Raw genomic sequence first — 18,665 nt, 5'->3', positions numbered from 1 at the left:
CCACCAGCTGCCCCTGTCCCCACTCTCCGGTCCTCATGCCACTGCTGGGCCTCCAGAGGTGGACAGCGGCCCACTGGACGGCCAGGGAAGCCCCTTCCGTGGGGGCTTCCATCCTGCCCACTCATTCTCTCCTTCTCGTCCTCAGACCCAGGGCCTCAGAGTCTGGAAGGTGGGGCCGGAGTCTGGACGCTCTCAGGGTGGAGGTCTCCACCCTCTTCAAGGACACACAGGTTGCAGAGCCCGGCCACCAGTGGGCACCTCTAAGAATGGCCTTCTCAGCACACCTGGTATGAACGTCACATGCTGACTGTCTTAAGAGTGGTTTCCCTATTCTTTTTTAAGATTAGCGCACTTTATTTGTTTACTCATTCATTCATTCATTTTTGGCTGTGCTGGGTCCTCATTGCTGCACGTCGGCTTTCTCCAGCTGCAGCAAGGCTGCTCTTCATTGCGGCGCACGAGCTTCTCATCGCAGCAGCTTCTCTCATTGCAGAGCACAGGCTCTAGGGCATGTAGGTTTCAGCAGTTGCCCCGCGGCATGTGGGATCTTAGATCCCAGACCAGGGATGGAAACCCCTGTCCCCTGCATTAAGCAGGTGGATTCTTAACCACTGGACTACCAGGGAAGTCCGGCTTCCCTATTCTTGTTCATCCCTCCTCACTGCATTAGCTTCCTTCTACCAATCCTCACCCCTTTGGCGCACACCACTTCAAAGGCCTGCCTCCAACACCCGCGTCCTCCACGGAGTCATTTCCTCCACCAGGGTAATGGATCCTGTGAGTTTCCAGAGCATTCTGTCCTCACTCATCTCACTCCCTGCTCATTCTAAAGCAACCTGAGGATGAGACACAGATTCCTTCGCTGTCCCTGTGGGGGCCACACTGGGTCCAGGTCAGATGGTGATCTTTAGGTGGGGACAGACTGGTTTCCAGGTGGCTCAGTGGCAAAGAACCTGCCTGCCAATGCAAGAGAATCGAGTTTGATCCCTGGGTTGGGAAGATCCCCTGGAGGAGGAAATGGCAACCCACTCCAGTATTCTTGCCTGGAGAATCCCGTGGACAGAGGGGCCTGGTAGGTTACAGTCTGTGGGGTGACAAAGAGTCGGACACGACTAGACAACAACAGACTGGTCCGGTGTCCCTGGAGGACAGAACTAGGTCAGACGCATGCGTGTGCTCCGTGTGAAAAGCAACATTCTAACAACCCACGGTGGTATGGCGGGGCTGAGCCCCAGAGACCGCCAAATGGCAAGAAGGGAGGGGTTAGGCCATCTGACCTCTGAGGTCCCTTCTGAGTTCCCTCTGAAGTCTCTTCTGTGACTTCCCAACCCCACGGGCCATTAAGCAAGCGGACAGATGCCCACTGGGCGGCAGTCCAGGCCTGGTCAGAGGGCGCTTCCTGTCTGCCTCGGGAGGAGCGGGAGAGACAGAGGAGGCCCTGATTCTTCACGGTTGTGGGCTTCTGCTAGGGGCCTGGACTTGGGCGTTGGGGGTGAGACCTGGGCCCAGATTAACACCCCAGGCAAGCACTGGCCTTAGCTGTAATTTGGCCTAAGGGCAACCATCAACCCAGCCTGAGTAGTGGAAGGCCTGGCATTGGTGGGAACAAGCCAGAAAAATGCATTTCCCCCTAAAGACTTGTAAAAAAATTCTCACTGATTTTTTTCCTCTTACCCCAAGCTTTCACAGCTCTAAATATGCCACACTTAGTAATTTTACGAGCAAACTAAGCTATACATCACACAGTTTTATGTTCCTAAATTAACAAAAGGACTTTAAATCTATATGGAGCTCTTAAAAAAAAAAAAAAAAGCACTGCATCTATTTTTATTCCCTCACCCCCAAATTCCCTCTTTCTTTCTAATATACGCCCCTCCATCCGCCAAGTGGCTTCAAAATTTTTGATTGTGTAGCTAGACCATCAAGAAGCGACCATTCCAAGTATGGATGCAGATCTGCTTTGCTGAGGGCCCCGTAAGAGCTGAGGCCACTGTCCTTTGGGAAAGGCTATTGGAGGGGCTATTAATATGCTAAGACATTCCCAAGTAGATGAAGAGTTCATGTAGTCCACGTCTACCAATTCAATCTCACCACAAATCTAAGAATTAGAAGTCAACAGGTCCCTTCAAGGTCTTCTGACATCCAAGTTCTTAGCTGCAAAGTATGGGGTAGACCAGATGACCAGAGGGGCCCATGTACACTTGACCTTGGAGAGAAAGCAGCACTGTGGGGCTGCTCCATTCACACAGGTCCATATCCAAATAACATGGAGCCCCGGACTCGGAACAGAAGTCCGGGTCCAGACACTTCATCCCACGGCTGGCTGTGTCTCTGGGAGCTGGGTGGCCCTGGCCAGCTGCCCTCTGGCTCTCCTCTGCCTCCTGCACAGAAGGAAGCAAACCCTCCCAGCCTCTGCCCCTGCCTCATTCTAGGGCAGGGATCCAGGTATCATAATGACTGCCTGCTCCCAGCACATAAAAGGAACCTCTCCTGACTCCAAGAGCCAAGAAGATAAGAAGCAGAGGGTCTCCAAAGGGGCTATATCAGGTTTCCACCCATGGAGTAAAAGTAACACGTTTAAGGCAAGAAAAAGGCTTAATGAGAACCAAATTGAGCAGGGGCGGGGGGGTGGGAACCAGACCAGGCCCCTCAGAGAAGGGCTGGGCCGCAGCTGGGACAAAAGGGCCCCCCCACCCCGCCTGAAAGCCGACAGATGGAAATGTGGCGGCCCCTCCCCACTTCCCAGGGGTATCGGAAGATTAATTAGTGACTGCCTGGAAAGTGCTAGATGGGAGCCGAAACGCCTGTCCCTGCTGAGTTTCTGAGCTGTAAATAAGCAGCTTTCTCAATCACCAATGAAATAGCAATGTTGTCCTTTTATCTGACTCAGATCCCATTAGGCCCAACTTGCCCCTAGAACAGGCTTTGGGTGTTCCAGAGCTGCCCGAAAGCCCTGGGTTTGCTCATGACCCGGCAGCTTCCCAGGACGAGCTCTCGACAAGCCAGAGCTGGGCCTGAGCTCTGTCACAGCTGCCTACGGCGGATACCCCCCACCCCCCAGTTTCAGCTCCTGAGGGGGCCCCTGGGATCGGGCAGCTGGCAGCTGGAGGCCCATAGCTCTGGCCGGCCCTCGCCCCCAGCCACCTCCCCCAAATCAGGTGAGCAGACCTGGGCCGGCCGCAGCCTGGGGCCTTCTGGAAGCAGGCTGGGTTGGGGGGGGCGGGGGGCGGTGAAAAAGAAAACCAGGCAGCTTCCCACAGGCCACTTGGGCCAAGAGTCCCTTCTCTCGGGCACCGCCGCTCCCAGCAGGGGAAGCCCACCATTTGCAAGCCTCTCAAAGGAAGTGCAGACAGGGGCCCAGGACCGCTGACCCTCGGGGGCTGCTCTGCTCAGTCCTCAGTCGTGTCCGACCCGTGGCAACCCCATGGACTGTAGCCCACCAGGCTCCTCTGTTCATGGGATTTTTCAGGCAAGAATACTGGAGTTGGGTTGTCATTTCCTTCTCCAGGGGAGCTTCCTGACCCAGGGATCGAACGCACATCTCCTGGACCTCCTGCGTTGGCAGGCAGATTCTTTACCCACTGAGCCATCAGGGAATTTGGGGGTGGAGGGGGTCTCTGGGGGAAGGGAAAATGTTCTGGGGAGACCCGGATTCTCTGAGAGCAGGCTGTGTTGCCTTGGGCCAAACCCCAGGCCTCTCTGGGCCTCAGTTTCCTCACTGGAGAATCTGGAGTGTCCTTTCCAGCAGTGGACAGTAGGTCCCCAGGGGAAACCAGGGTCACCCAGAGTTCAGCACGGGGCCAGGGTGGGGTCAGCTGACAGCTGAAGAGTCCTCCCTCTGCGAACTCCAGGAACAAGATAAGGGGGCCGGCAGGGCGCCACCGCCAACACCAACGGCCAATTCCCTCCCTCGCTCGTTCAACAAATATTTATTAAGCAGGGACTCTGGAGCCAGGCTGCTCGGGGTCAAAGCCCAGCTGCACCATTTACTGCCCTCGCGGCCTCCACCTCCCATGCCTCAGTCTCTTCAGCTGGCAAATGGGAGTATGTTAACACCACAGCTGGTACGGAATGCACACCAGAGAAGCAGTGGCTGCTGCCACCCCTTCTTCCTGATTATTTTCATCCCTGTTATTATCACTCTGGCGCTGAGTCGAGCAGGAAAGAAACACACAGTCCCCACCTGCGTGGAGCTTGCAGTCTGATCACGCTCAGGAAACGGGGTAACTGGGCACGCGTGCACACAGAAGGGAATCTCAAGTGGTATTAAGAGACCCCACCCACCCATCCACCAGCCCCAGCTCCCTTGACACACACCCGTGCCTCCTCCTCGTGGCATAGGAGGTATCCTCCTGGACACCAAACCCCCCAACAGTGAATGAACACCAGAGGCCAGGCAATGCATCATGGGGTGCAAGGGGCCTGTCTGGTCCAAAGATCTGAATTCAAGTGCAGCTCAACTGCTAAGAGGCCCTTGTGATTTTCTGCAAATAATTCCACCTTAATAATAATTATTATCATAGCTGTCACTTCTCTGTGTGAACATCACCCCAGGCACTGTCCTCGGTGTCTCACAAGGATTCCCTCACTTAATCCCTTACACCAGATGTCAGCACACTTCCCCTGCAAGGGCCAGATAATGCGTGTTAGGTTTGACCGGCCTTGTCCCAGCAAGTCCATTTTGCTGCTGGAGTGGGAAAGCTGCCACAGATAATACACGGAGAAACGGGCCTGGCCGAGTGCCAGGAAAACGTTACTCACCAAGTCAAGCGGTGGGCCACAGAGGGCTGACCCCTGCCTTACACTGACACTGAGGGAGACCCAAGTAGGGATCCCATTTCACAGATGGTAAAATCGAGGCCCAGAGAGCTCAAGTCACCTGCTGAAGTCACAGCTCGGGACAGGCAGAGGACTTCAAACCTATGCTGCTGCTCGGCCTCAGTCTCGGCAAACAGGAGGAGACTCGCCTGATGCCAGCCTGACTGGGAACAAACTGCCCCTCCACACCCGCCTCAGGCCCCAGGGAATGGCTGGATGGTAAGTTCTGGGTCCCGGCTCTCTGCACTCTGTGATGGGATCTGGCCACGGGGAAGAACAAGGTCCCAGAGGCTCTGGAGCACACGGGGCTGGCCCAGTCCAGGCCCCTCCACCCTGGGCCAGCGGGGTGGGCGGCGGTCAGCTTTGCAGCCCAGCTCCTCCATTTCCCAGCTGGGTGAGCTGCTAGCGCCTCTGAGTCTCACCTTCCTCATCTGTGAAATGGGCAGACAACAGCACTCATCTCAGGGGTTGGAGTCAGATTTACAGGACAAATTCTGGCAAAGCACTAAGGGAGCCTGAGGCCAATCACAAGAACCAGGTCACTCCTTTTACAACTCTATCTGCTACTCTAGGATGAGCTGACTGAAGTCCAGGGAAGCAAAGCCACTGGACCACGGTTCTTCTCAGTGAAGCCTCTACACTGTGACGGCGAAATTATAAAGTACAAACCATGGTGAGGAAACTGAAAAAAAAAAAAAAAGGAGGACACGCCTCCCTTCACAGACCCAGAGGACGTGTGCCCTGACCTCCTCAGGGTCCCGATCTGCAGACCTCACACTCTGCTTCTCAGAGCTTCACACCAGCCACGACTCATTTCTCTTAATTGCTCTGGATTTCCTAGCCTGACACTTCCTCCTTTTCTCTCCGAGGCTCCCAGTGTAAATAGAAAATCGGTCACCTGATGAATAAATATGTGCCAGCAGCCACCCAATGGCAGGTGAAGTGGGGTGTAGATTACAAACACCTGTGCTTTAAAGACGCCCTGTACTTAAGAAGATTCATTCTTGCTACAAACGTGTAGTGAATGTCTAAAAGGCCAGACACGGCTCTGGGGGTGGCGCAGGAGGTACAAAGGGGGTGGGGGGAGGCCACTGGGAGCCGCCAGCCAGAGCTCAGGCTCAAAGGGCCTTGGCACCGCTCTCAGCCACCCGGGGGTCTTCCTATGGGGGAGCCTGGGGGGAGCCTTGGGGAGCTGGCTCTGAGCCCCAGGATTGGGCCCGGCACCCTTTTATAAACTGGGGATTCCGGTTCTAATTTGGAGCGGATCTGGGAAGTGCCGTGCAGAGGTAAGAGAAGTGCTGGATTTGCATCTCAGGCTGTGAAGGAAAAGAGACAGAAGGCAGTGCAGATCCTGAGAAACATGCTTCCTGCGAAAGTGGTGGAGACATCAAGCGAGAGACACGGACCTTGTCAACTCTGGGGAAGGGACCCAAACCAGCCACAAAAAGACTCAGAAAGAGTAAACAGGCAGCTTTCACACAGAACTGAGAAGTCCTTCCCACTTTTTTCCTCTTCCGGCCTCCTACTACTCTACCAACTGGGTGAAGATGTTTGCCCTGGCTCAGATCTCCAAGAGTTGGGTCCTGCCGGGGGCCCATCCCCTCCCCTCACACGCCTCCCAGGGGGATCTGGGAGAGCTGCAGGAGCTACAGCCAAGGTGACGGGGGTGGTGGGGTGGTGGTGGAGCTTCTGAACAGAGGAATAACCTACCCCCCCAGCCGGCCACATGCACCTATTGCCAGCAAAGCAGTTCAGGAGTAAACCTCCACTGGCAGCCTCCTCTGCAGAATGTTAAAAGCCCCAAGGTGAGAAGCCCAGAAACAGGAGAAGTCCCCTCTTCTTCTTACACGCCCCCATCCCCCCCAAATCCATGGATGCCTCAACTTCCATAGGAACTGTGTGACAACGCACAGGGAAGATAAGACTCTCAAAGGAAGGAGGGGGAAATAAAAACAGCCCATTCCTAGAACCAGCAGTCACATGCAAACCAGCCTTCCTGACCTGCGGGTCACGTGCCCTGCCTGGGGCAGGCTTGGTGAGATGCTCCCGACCCCAGGGGACCCTGGAAGGGGGTGACAGTCTGCCAGCGGGACCCCAGGAATCACCAAGGTTGCTGCCTCCTTCACCAGGAACCCTGGCTCGCCTGCTTCCCTTTAGCCTACATGTAATTATTTTTAAGGTTTCAAAGTCCAAATAAGGTGAACACAAGAGGGGCTCCCCAAACCTCCTGCTGTCACCCCCTCCCCTCTCCTTTGGGCTGCAAGAGCGACTTGCCCCGAAACAGAAAGTTACAGGGCAGGCTGCTGTCAGCGCGCAGGAAGGTTAGGGAAACAGGAAGCCACGCCAGCCACCCTCCAGAGCTTCCCCCGGCCCCCTCCTTCGACCTCGGCAGGCACAAAACCTTCCAGGGAATCCCAGGCAGGAAGGGGGGTGTGGGGGTGGGGGCAGGCGCGCCACGCTCGCGCGGAGACCATGCAAGGGGCTGGCTGGAGGCAGAGGAAAATAAGCCCCAGGACTAGGGGCTGGCGGGGGGCGGGGTGGGGTGGAACGCATGCTACCCGATCAGGGCGGCCTGCAGGAAAGTAACTTCACACCCGGTGCTTAATTCACCTTGGGAGGCTTGAGTGCCCCGGCCGCTCGCTGCGCGGCCACCACGGAGCCGGCTCCGGGCAGACAAAAGGAGCGAGACGCGCTACCCCGGCGGCTGTGCACTGGGGCGGCGGGCCGGGTGGGCGCTCCCCGCCGCACGTAGCGCACACACCGCCGGCTGGACCGCAGCGGGAGCAGCCGGGGCCGCGCGCTCTCGCCGGTCTGCTGGGAGCTCGGCGGACCCATCGCCCCTACCCAGGCCGGGGTAGAGAGGGCGCTGGGATCTGGAGGGGTAGGTTAGGGTGGGGGTCCGGGGCGCGCCGGCGCCGCGCGGGACCCGGGGAGGCGCACAGAGCTCGCTTACCTGGTAAGTAATACAGAGGCGGCTTCAATCCAAACATGATTCAGATTAGAATTCCATAGTGGCCAGAGAGGGATGAAGAAGGAAAAAAAAAATTAAAACCCAGCGAAGAGACAAAAAGCGCCGTCCGAGCCACGGCGCTCAAAAATGTCCAAAACAATAAAATTAAGCCAGAAGAGCGATTCCGACGGCGGCGGCGGGGGGGGCGGGGGGAATCCTTTTTTCTTTTCCTTCCTAAAATGATCAAAAGCCTCTCTCTCCGGCCAGCGACCGGGCAGTTTCGGCCACCTTGGCCCTGGCAGATCCACAATGAGGTAATTGACGACCAAGGACGGGCCGGAGCCTCCACGGCTGCCCGGTGTCTTCGCCGCGTGTGTATTTTCTGCCTTTTGGACTTGAGATGCAAATAAAAGAAGGAGGGGGGCGCACGGCGGAGGGAAGCAGGCGGGAGAGAGGAGAGGAGCGCGAGAAAAATAAAGGGGGGAGGTGAGGGTGAGGAAATTGGGGGGTTAAGATCTTCAGGGATTACTCATTTGAAAGAAAAAAGAGAAAGAGAGAGAAGCAGCCCCCAAGACGTGCGAGTAGCAATCTCTCCTCCATTCAGCCATTTGAATGTCAAGGGCGAGGGTCAAGGGACCTGTTTCCAACAGGGTTTCACGTTCAGAACCAGAAGGAAAAAGGAAGGGGGGGTGGCGGGAGGGGGGTATCTCTTGTTGCCAAGGAGAAATCGGCTTTGTTTTCGTTTCCCCTTAGCTACTGGGTGAGGAGGGGCGGGGTGGGGGTGGGGGGGCGGGAGAGAAGAGGAGGGGGCGAACGGGGAGGAGAGAGGAGAAAATTAATACCCAAACAGCCAAGAAGTACCGAGGGGGAGATTTCTTCTCGTAAATAAAAGAGGCAGCGACTGCAAACAAGTCTCGGGCAGGAGAAAGCAGGCCGAGGAGCCGGTTCCCTTCCCCCCTTGCCACCAACCCCCCCACCTTTTTCTTTTCTTTTTTTTTTTTTGGGTTATCTCCCTGGCCCGGCGTCCCACCACTGACTCAGAGAGCAGGGTTGGGGCAAGGAGGAGAAAGAACTCGCGGGGGCTCGGGCGCCCGGGCAGAAGGAGCAGGAGGAAGGCAAGCGGGCAGGCGAGAGCGCGCGGCGGTGGAGAGCCCTCGATCAATTTTCATGCAAGAATCATTATCGGTAAATTGGAAAGCTGGCTGCCTGACAGCAGATTTGTCTCCCCTAATGAAAGCGAAAGGGTAGGGGCGCAGCGGCGGCGGCTCCTTCCGTCTCTACGCGGCATCTTCCGAGAGCTCCATGCTCCGCAGGGCGATAATAATAGTTTCACTTGCGAGCTTCCCCCCGCGCGGCGGTTGCCGCGCCGGGCAGCAGATCCATGAGAATCGGGATCGGGGCGCAGAGAACTGAGCTCCCCTCTCCAAACGTGGGGAGGGTGCTACTGCTGACGGCGAGGTGCTCCCCTCTGCCCCAAAGCGGGGGCCGCTTACACACTGTGGGCGGCTGCGGGCGCCGCCGGTCCCCCCTCCGGCTGCCCAACTCTGCGCTCTGGCCGCCCGCCCGCCCGCCCGTCCTCCCCACCCACGTCTGACAGCTGCGGGAGCGGGGAGTTCACCCGCCGCTGGGGCCTGGGAGGAGGATCCCCAAATCGTGCCCTGGTAGCTTTGGCCCGCCTTTTGTGAAACCCACACGGGGCTGCGGCAATACACCGGCCTGACCCGGGCTGAGCTCCTAAGGCCAGTGGCTCCTTTCTCTCCTTTACCTCTCACCCTTCACCCCCACCCCTTAAAAATCCCTGTTGGAAGTGTAATCAAATGCTTGATACCATCTCCCACACTCTCCCTGCACTGGTGCATTATCAGATCCGGGAAGGCATGCTTCCAGGCAAATAGACCTAATAAATGCTATTACTGGGATTCTGCAAGCCCCGGCTGCACCATAGTAACGAGAGCCCTGGCTAATTTGGTTTAAGAAAACGACCAACTGCACAGAGTGTGTGTGAGTGAGTGTGGAGCCTGTATCCCTCCTCCCCACCCGCCTCCCTTTCACACCAGCTCAAGAAGGCCCCATGTGATAATTCCCCAAATCGAAGGGGAAAAAACCCTGCCGCCAAACCACATCCTGTGCGCTCATTGTCCAGCCCAGCGCTTTTAAAGAGACAGGATCCATTTACCCACCGCCCCCCCCCCCCTCCCCGCCCAACACACACACTTAAACGCATGCCGCAAAGCCGCCTCTTGATGTGACAATTTATTTTCAAGCCCTTTTACCTTCTGAAGGCCCCCCTCGGTGGCACTGTCAACCGGAATCGCGACTTGGTAACACTAAGGGGTCACCTTTTGACCCCAGATACAATCACCATGGTTTGAGGAAGGGACCTGAGCCTGCAGGTACGCACTGGCGGGCCACTGCGGGTCACGACAGGCTTGGGTTCCTGCCAACGCTTTCCAGCCGCTGCGTAAATCAAGGGTCCCCAGCGGCAGCACGCTCCCCCCAGCCCCCGGCTCCCCGCTAAACGCGGTGGCTTAGTGTGACAATTGGACTCCCGGAATATGATCCTCTAGAGAAGGGCTCCTAAGGGCGAACTGGAGGAGGTGGGCGGACCCCGCGTGCCTTCTGACCCCTCTCTGCAACTCTCCCCCCTCACTACGCCCACCCCGCCAGAAAATCTTAAATGGGCTGGGCGGAGCGCCGGCAGCCAAGGGAGGGGTGGCGCTCCTCCCCGCCGCCAACGGCTGAGTGGGTGCAGCGCGCCGCGGCTGCCTTCTCCGCCGGCTGGGCCGCCGGGGCTGCGAGCAGCCTCTTTGAGACCCCCAGTCCCTGTGGCGCCCCCCATCCCCCACCGCGGCGTCCCCCCGCGCCACCGGCGGCCGGGCTCGCGCGGGCACCCGGGGGCACCCGGGAGGGCGCGAGGCTGCTGACCTGGAGGAAACCGGCCGCGCGGGGCCGCAGGCGCCCGCCGCCAGCATCTGGCCGCTCCGCCCCGCGCTGACCCGAGAGGTCGCGCCCGGCCCTCGGCGGCGGCGGCCCTTTGTTTCCGGGGCTGCGTGGCGGCGCGCTCCGTGCTCCCCCGCGCCTCCCCCTGCGCCCGCCGCCTACGGCGGCCCCGCGAGGGAGACAAGGCCTGGGCCCGGCGGGGTCGGGTCCAGCACCTGTGCGCCCGACCCCAGCCTGGCCTTCGCTTCAGTCCCCGCTTTGGCCTCCCACCCCTGTGTCACGCGCATACTTGATCATCTGCGCCCCTCTGGGAATGGGGGGCACCAAGGCGCGCATGGAATAGCTCAGTCAAGCTGCTGCCCACCCCCATGACCCCTCATAAACTAGGAAAATTTCTGATTCTACTTGGGGTAGGGAGGAAGAAATAAAACTATTTTTCAAAGACCCTAAACTATCAGTTTCTGTTGTCATTCTTTTATTGGTTTTTAATTCTCCAGGATTACACGAACAACAGTAGTAATTAATACTAAACCTTCCTCTACTGTATATGCTAATGGCAGGAGCCATAAAAATTAATTTGCAAACATGTCATTACACAATAGCGGTACAGGCAATAAACGTGTAATTATGGGCCAATCACAGGCAGGGTACAGAGGCAGGGATGCTCCCCCAATCTGCTGGGCTCCCCCCTCCCCTGCTAAAGTGGAGAAGAGGGTGCCACAGAGAAGCCTGCCTTCTGGAAGCCACCTGTGGAGAATGCTCCCAGACTGGGGGATGGCACCGGGGGTCTCCCATCTTGAGTTTTAAGGGCCTGGCTTCTATATGAAACCCCTTGGAGACAGCCACTCCAGGGCCAACAGAAACTGAGATGGTGGGAGGGAGGCATGCTGGAGACTTGAAGAGCTCCTTGGCCTGGCTCACTGGTGGCCGGTGAGCGGAAGAGGAGACCCCGACCCCCACCCCTACCCTGCGGGCCTGCACAGCTTATTTCTGCTTCCGGGTCAAAAGGCAAACATCTCCTCCCCCCCACCCCTGCCCCCAATAAGTATTTGAATTCCTGCATCAGACTATTTCAAAATGCTGGGGCCAAGCCCTAATTGCTCTTAGCCACTCCCTGGGGCAGGAGGTAAGCTGTAAGATTCTAGTGATACCCTCAACCTCCCTTGGTCCTGGGCCTGGGTGGCTCAAAATGGGTGAGTGACATTTCCTGGTGACAGGGACATTTGTAAGGGAGGAAAATATGAGATCTACCATGGGAGGGTGGCTGCACCACAGCTCCCAACCTGATGCCAAAACAGCTGAAAAATATAAAGCAACCCCTGCCATGCCAAGCAGCCCGCTTAACGGGCGGCCTCTCCACTGAATGGCTCGGTTGTTTGCCATAATGGGGCTGAACGGGGAGCTGGAAGGCTCTTCTCTTTCCCACCGGCCCTTGTGGCTTGGCTGTCGTTTTTTGGAACCCATCACTAAGGCCATTCATCTCCAAGGGACTCACCCCTCCTTGGACGGTGCCTATGGCCTGGCTGGGCGGTGGGAGGGGCAGCCCGTCTGGGCCACACCTGGACCAGCTGCCAGGTGCCCAGGTGAGAAGGACCACCTTCTTCTGGGGACCTTAGCTCTGCGGGATTCTCTGCAAGGATGGGGGCCTATCTCCACCCCCTCTCCTCTCTCGCGGCCTCTCCTGCTACTATCCCAGCTCACCTCTGCGCAAGAGTCAGGCGTTTATAGAAAAGAGGCAGCAGTCAGTGCAGGCTGAGCCTCCAGGCTCCCTTTTTACAGTTGGGGCCACTGCAGGGCAAACCCGTCCATGCAGCCAGCCCACCTGGGGTCAGAGGGAAGCTTCAGGCATGCCCTGGGCCCAGTGGAAAGAAAAGCGCTTCATCCCTCAATGGGGCTGGCTGCTTCTTGGAGGCGGTGCCAAGTCCACCAGACACCACCCCCACCCCGCCTCCTTCCGGCCACCAAAGACTCGAGGGTGCCCTCCTTACCACTCTCCCCTGCTGCACCTTCAAACGGAGGGACCCCAGACTCCCTCTAGCAGGGTGGCAGCTGCCACAGAACAGAGACAGTCTCACTGGCCAAGAGCATCAGCTGAATGTGGTAAAGATAGCTCCCAGCACATGCTGAGAACAGTGAGGCCGCAGAGGGGTCTGGGGCGCGCCACAGCTGGCGGGATGTCCGGCTCCCGGCCGCAGGGCTCACGGCCTCTGTGTGCCCATTGGCACTCTGGTGGCTGCCCAGGCCAGGCTGTGACCTCACCTTCTGGAGGGGCACTGCTCCCCAGGGACTCCAGGGAAGGGAGGCGAGAGAAGGCCATGGTGCTCACCTGAAATGCCCTCTGGTCTGCCCCCTCCCTCCAATTCCCTCCCTGGAATAATCACGCCAGCTGATATTTCCTGAGCACTTGGTAAGTGTCAGTTGCTGTTCTAAGCGCTTTTCACGGATAATTCATTGGATCCTCATGACAACCGTGTTCAAGGTCACCCTTAAGAGTTCCATTTTCTAGATGAGGCCTAGAGAGGTCAAGTGTCTCCTCAAAGGACACACAGCCAGGAAGTGGCAGAGCTGGGGTTTGAGGCTGAGCTGGTTCCAGAGTCCACGTCCATAACCTGGGAGTTAGACCAGAGTTCCGATTCCAGCTGGGCCCCACCCACCATGTGCCCTCAGGCAGTGATGTCACCCTTTGAGCCTCTGTTGCCTCACCTGGAAAATGGGATGAAATCAGCGCTTGCAATCTAGGAAGACGCAGCTGGTAACCACTCAGGTGCCTGGCACAGAGTAAGGACTCCATAAAGAGAGCTGGAAATTACTGTGTTTTGAGTAATAGCAGTTAACCACAGACGGGCCTCAGGACACCCAGGACTGCCCTGACACACAGTGACCATCACCCCAATCTGTACATGAGCACACTGAGGCCCCAAGAGGTGAAGTCACTCACCCAAGGGTACCCAGGGTGTAGACACACCCGCTTTCTCCCTCCGTCCAGTTTGTTCCTTAGGTGAGTGAACAAGTGTGAAAGTTCAGTCTCAAGAGAAGCAAGGCCGAGGCTAGAAGAGAAAACGAGAACTTCCAGCCCGTCAAGGTCACGTCTGCAAACCCAGATTTTGCTTCCATCTCGGCCTGGCACGCTTACTTTTGCTTTCCCATGACTCCAGGCTCCCCACCCACGGAGTGCCATCCCCTCTTAGGGGTCTAACCGGGTCCCCCACGGCCTTCTCCACGGGCCCTGTGTGATGGGCTCAACGGTGTCCTGCCAAAATATATGTCCACTTGCAACCATGAATCTGACCTTCATTGAAAAAGGAGTCTGTGCGGGTGTCATTCAGCTCAGGATCCTGAGTTGAGATCATTCTGAATCATCAGGGCTGGCCCTAAACCCAACAGCCAGTACCCAGAAAGACAAGCAGACATGAGAGAAGACACACACAAGAGGCTCCTTGAAGACAGTGGCAGAGGCTGGAGGGATGCAGCCACAGGCTGAGAAATGGCTGGAGCCCCAGGAGCTGGAAGAGGCAGGAGGGGCCCTCCCTGAGAGCATATAGGGAGCGCAGTGGCCCTCCTGACACTTCGGTTTCAGATTTCTGGCCTCTGGAACTGGGTGATAACACCTCTGAGGTTTCGAGCCACCCAGTTTGGGGTACTTTGTTACAGAAGCCACAGGAAACTCACACATCTTGTCACTTCTGTGAAAATGGAATGCACTCTTGTCCTGCCAAGCAGGGGAGGCCCTGGGCCGTGCCCAATGCTGGACACTGCAGGCCTCGGGCCAGCTAGGTCACCCTCTCCTGCAGGCCTGCAGCAAGGGCTGGGAGGAAGATGAAATGTCTAGGGCCCGTGGGCAGGTGTGCGCTCCGGCCGCCTGTGCTCCGTGAAAGCGAGGTTCAGCCCCTGCTGGCTGGGGGCCTTCTCGGTGACCTGCCTGCCCTCCTGCCTCTCCCGCACCGGCGACACACATTTGTCGGCTGGTGTTTGGGCAGCAGCCTGGCCTGCTGGAGATCGTCGAGGATGGCTATCTGCCCGGGAAGTGGTCAGCTGGCCAGCCTTGCCCGATCAGCCTGTAAACTGAGGGCTCTGCCGGCCTCGAGCATCCTGGCTGGCCCCACGAGGCTCGGGGTAACAACAGCAACGAACAACAGGGAGCCTGGCGCCTGGTTTTTCACCAAACCCGCTTCCCTTTGCTCTTGGGCTCATACCCAGCCTACATCTCTCAGCCTGCCATGCAGATGTATGGGTCAGGTGACCACTCTGGCAAAGAGAATGTGGTGGAAGTAGTGACTCCCCACCTCCAGGCCCAGCACAGAAGAGCCTCTGTGCTCCCCTTCGGGGTCTGCTCACCAGACGCCAGCTCCCAGGAGACAGAAGACAAGGCGCCTCCATCACACCCCTAAATGTTGTGGAGGCGGAGGTCCCAGCCTCCCCCCTCTCCACTGCCTGCACCAATTATACGTTATGTTGGCACATGATGAAGAAATTTCTACTGTGGAACTTCTACTAGGGAGTGTGTATAGAGGCCATGATGCGAGGTGCCACTTAGTTCTCAGCGCCTCTTCGTTAGAGCAGCTAAGGTTAGAGATAAACACGTACAAAATAACTCAAAATCAAGAAGGCAATGGCACCCCACTCCAGTGTTCTTGCCTGGAGAATCCCAGGGACGGGGGAGCCTGGTGGGCTGCCGTCTATGGGGTCGCACAGAGTCGGACACGACTGAAGCGACAGCAGCAGCAGCAGCAGCATGCACGTCTCCTTTATGGGTATTTACTTGATGACCAGCACTGCACTGGATGTTTTAAATGCATTCTCTCACGTCATCCTCACAGTAAAAGTAAATCTATCATTGCCCCTATTTTTCAGATGAACAAACTGAGGTCCAGAGAAATGTCCTGCCCAAGGTCACACAGCCAGTAAGAGGGAAATCTGCTTCGAACCCAGATCCTGTATGTTCAACTGCTGTCTCTGGCATCCCCCTCAACTTTCTTTAGCAGGATCTGGCAAAGGGGCTTAAATCCCCCCTTTTAATGAAAAGTCAAGCAAGCAGACAAACAGGATAACGCTGCACGAGACTGTCTACACACAGAACTGTGCACCTGACCTTCAGGCTGGGGCTGCCGGGCAAGCTCGGCTTTGGGAGCTCTTTACAAGACGTCTGCCGTGCTGGGATGTGATGGCGCCAAAGTGCTTCCTCCCCACGGGCCGAACGGAGGTGCCAGAGAAATCAGACAGACACTGCGTCTGGGGCTGCGGGGGCCAAACAGCTCCCCTCTGAGGGGCGACCCTCACCTGTCCCCGTGTGCCCCCTGCCCCAGGCTATAGACGGGCCTCTTCTGGAGGTGGTCTATCATTAGTCTCAGACAGCTCTGGTTGTCAATGTCCAACTCTGTGCACAGCCAGCAAGCCCAGGGCTGGCAAGTGGCTGTCGAAAAGCAGGGAGGAAGGTCTCCAAGGTGGGGTGGGGGGGAGGAGGGAACACGCGGGGGTCAGGCCTGGTGGCCCCTTCTGTGGACAGGGCGACAGCCATGTTACCGTCTGCTCAGATCCTGCTCCGGGCGCCGTGCCGCTCAGCTGCCCGGGGGCAGGCTGACAAGGCTTTCTTCTCCCCACCGGTGTCTGCCCACCAGGGACCAGGCGAGAGCCTGTTCGAGGGAAAAAGGCATTTGTGAACAGCCCTTCCCGCTGCCTGCTGCTGGCGTCTGCCGGGCAGGGAGTCACCGCCGGGACGTAATTACCCGTCTCCGGATGACACATGGATCTGCCTGTCTACCCCTGGGCCTGACTGCTGCGGGTCGATGTAGCCCTCTGGCCGACACGATGTGGTTCTTAAGAGGCAGCTTTGTGCCTGCTCCTCCTCACGCTGGGCACAGCTCTAGGGGGAACCTTGGCCCCTCTTTTATTCTTTTCTGCCTATACCTTGCAAAAACCCCCCGCCTCCGGTGTGTGTACGGGGGGGCCCTGCCACTTCCTTTCCCTTTGCAGCACCTCCCCTGCCCACAGTCTCTCTACTGTGTCCCCCAAGACCTGAGCTCTCCTTTCTTTATCCTCCAGTGGGTCATGCTTGAACTCAGGGGACTCCTGACTTGCCCCCCAACAAGAGAGCGTCTCCCTAGAGAACGGCTCTTCTGTTGGCCCGTTTTCAAAGCACGGATGTGACGTGACTGAGATTTGGGGCCAGATCATCCTTCTTGTGGGGCCACCCTGTGCACTGTAGGCTGTTCAGCAGCATCCCCCTGGATGCCAATGGCACACCCTGGTTGTGACGATGAAAACGTCCTCAGAAGTGGCCAGATCTGCACAAACACACACCCCTGGTGGGTACGAAAGTTGCCCTGACTGAGAGTCGTTCATGTAGTATAAACCAGGAATTCCCTGGTTGTTCACGGGCTCCCACTGCTGGGCGCCCAGGCTCAATCTCTTGTCAGGGAACTAAGATCTTGAAAACTGCATAGCATGGCCAAAAAAAAAAAAAAAAAATATAAGGATCCAGCCATGACTCTGAGTGACCTGATTTTTAGAATTAGCACTACCACTGGCCTAGGGCAAATGAGTGCCCCCTTCTTGGCCCCAGTTTTAGCACACAAAATCAGAGGGCCTGAATGGGGGTGCTGTGGTCTTTCAGCTGACAGGATTCGCTGAGCCTGCATAGAATCAATGGTTCCAAAGTAAAGATGAGCTTGGGATTCAGGAAACAGGGTCATAAGGAAAGAAATCCAGTGATGTCACAGTGTTCAAACAGAGAAAAGGAGAGAATAGCCAAAATGTCAGGTGGGCAACCCTGGAGCCTTGTGGCCTTTTCTCCACAGTCCTCTTTCTCTCTGACTTAATCAAATCCTGCCCTGAAATAAAAGGTACCTGTGATCAGTCATTTACACTCTAGTACGATTTAGCACCACCTCTACTATCATCAGAACCGAGACTGTGGCCCCAGCGGGAGCCATCTCATGGCTAACTGGAACAGCTGAAGCATGTATTTGGGAAAGGCAGGGCAAAAGAGCCATTCTGCCCACTTGGGTTTAAACTGTGGTTTCAATTTCATAACATCATGTGAGGAGGTGAACTTCCGGGTGCCCAGTCCGTTTCAACAGCTGCCGAGGGGGAGGAAACAGCATCAGTCAAGAGCTGGGCTCGGAAGAAGTTGTGCGGCTCGGATGAACCGTGATACAGAGGACGGTCCAGCAGAACCGCCAACAACCCAGGCGCTGAGCGGCCAGCCCCCTGGACTTCACAGGATCACCCTCCTGACAGCACCTGGCAGTCACCAGCTTGGGCTACGCTGAGCAGAGCACCGAGGCCAGGACATTCTCAGTTGGTGACCACAATCCTGACCCATGTGTCTCAAAGACAGGATTTCCGGTTGTTTGTGGGGGTGGATGATCCCAGAAGCAGCTCTGCTTCAGCTTTGTGCTGGGAGGCAGGGTGACTGTTCCTGGTGTATGGGGCGGGAAGCATTACACCTGTTTCATCCCATAGAGTGGGAGCCATGTGGGTTCGGGAGAGGCTACCGGGTCCGAGTGTAGCTCTACCCCCGTGGTAGGTATAGGACGGCTGTGGCCTTCTCTGGCCTTCAGTCTCCTCCTCGGACTAAGTGATCCCCCAGGCCTTCCAGCTCTGCAAGCCCATGATTAATAAAACTCAGACGCACCATCTGCTCACTCTGACATTTAAGAAACAGAACAGGTTTCCAAAGAGAAAGCTGCCCCATGCAGCTTGCTTTTCCTCCTTCGCCTGCTGATTGAGTGCGGGTTCACACCCTCCCCGTATCCCAGCCCTGACTTGAAAAAATCTCAGACACAAACACACATACATACAGGCACACACAGAGCTGTCTCTTCCGTTCCTCCCTGCAGGACTAGCTGATGCCCTGGTCAAACTCGGAGCTCCCCGGGCCCTGCGCCTGGTATAACGCCTCCTTCAGCTGGAGGGAGAGACGTGCATCTTGACGGCACGGCCCCAGACTTCACAACTA

General features: G+C 57.1%; 1 protein-coding gene and 1 long non-coding RNA gene across 8 annotated transcripts in view; one reads left to right on the top strand and one right to left on the bottom strand.

Moving 5' to 3' along the window:
* GSE1 (Gse1 coiled-coil protein) overlaps window positions 1–18,665 on the bottom strand; it is a 395,102-nt gene that overhangs the window by 92,219 nt on the left and 284,218 nt on the right. The gene's annotated exons all lie outside the window — the stretch shown is intronic.
* On the top strand, window positions 4,429–6,262 carry LOC139177045 (uncharacterized). Of its 2 annotated transcripts, XR_011561429.1 has the most exons (3): window positions 4,534–5,037; window positions 5,391–5,755; window positions 6,134–6,262. It is a non-coding gene; the product is annotated as an uncharacterized lncRNA (long non-coding RNA). The 2 variants fall into 2 exon arrangements; XR_011561428.1 differs by lacking the exon at window positions 6,134–6,262 and having other exon boundaries at window positions 4,429–5,037; window positions 5,391–5,798.

This window comes from Bos indicus, chromosome 18 (genome assembly GCF_029378745.1).
Source record: "Bos indicus isolate NIAB-ARS_2022 breed Sahiwal x Tharparkar chromosome 18, NIAB-ARS_B.indTharparkar_mat_pri_1.0, whole genome shotgun sequence".
NCBI classification, from domain to species: Eukaryota; Metazoa; Chordata; class Mammalia; order Artiodactyla; family Bovidae; genus Bos; species Bos indicus.
This window is presented reverse-complemented; position numbering and strand designations above follow the sequence as displayed.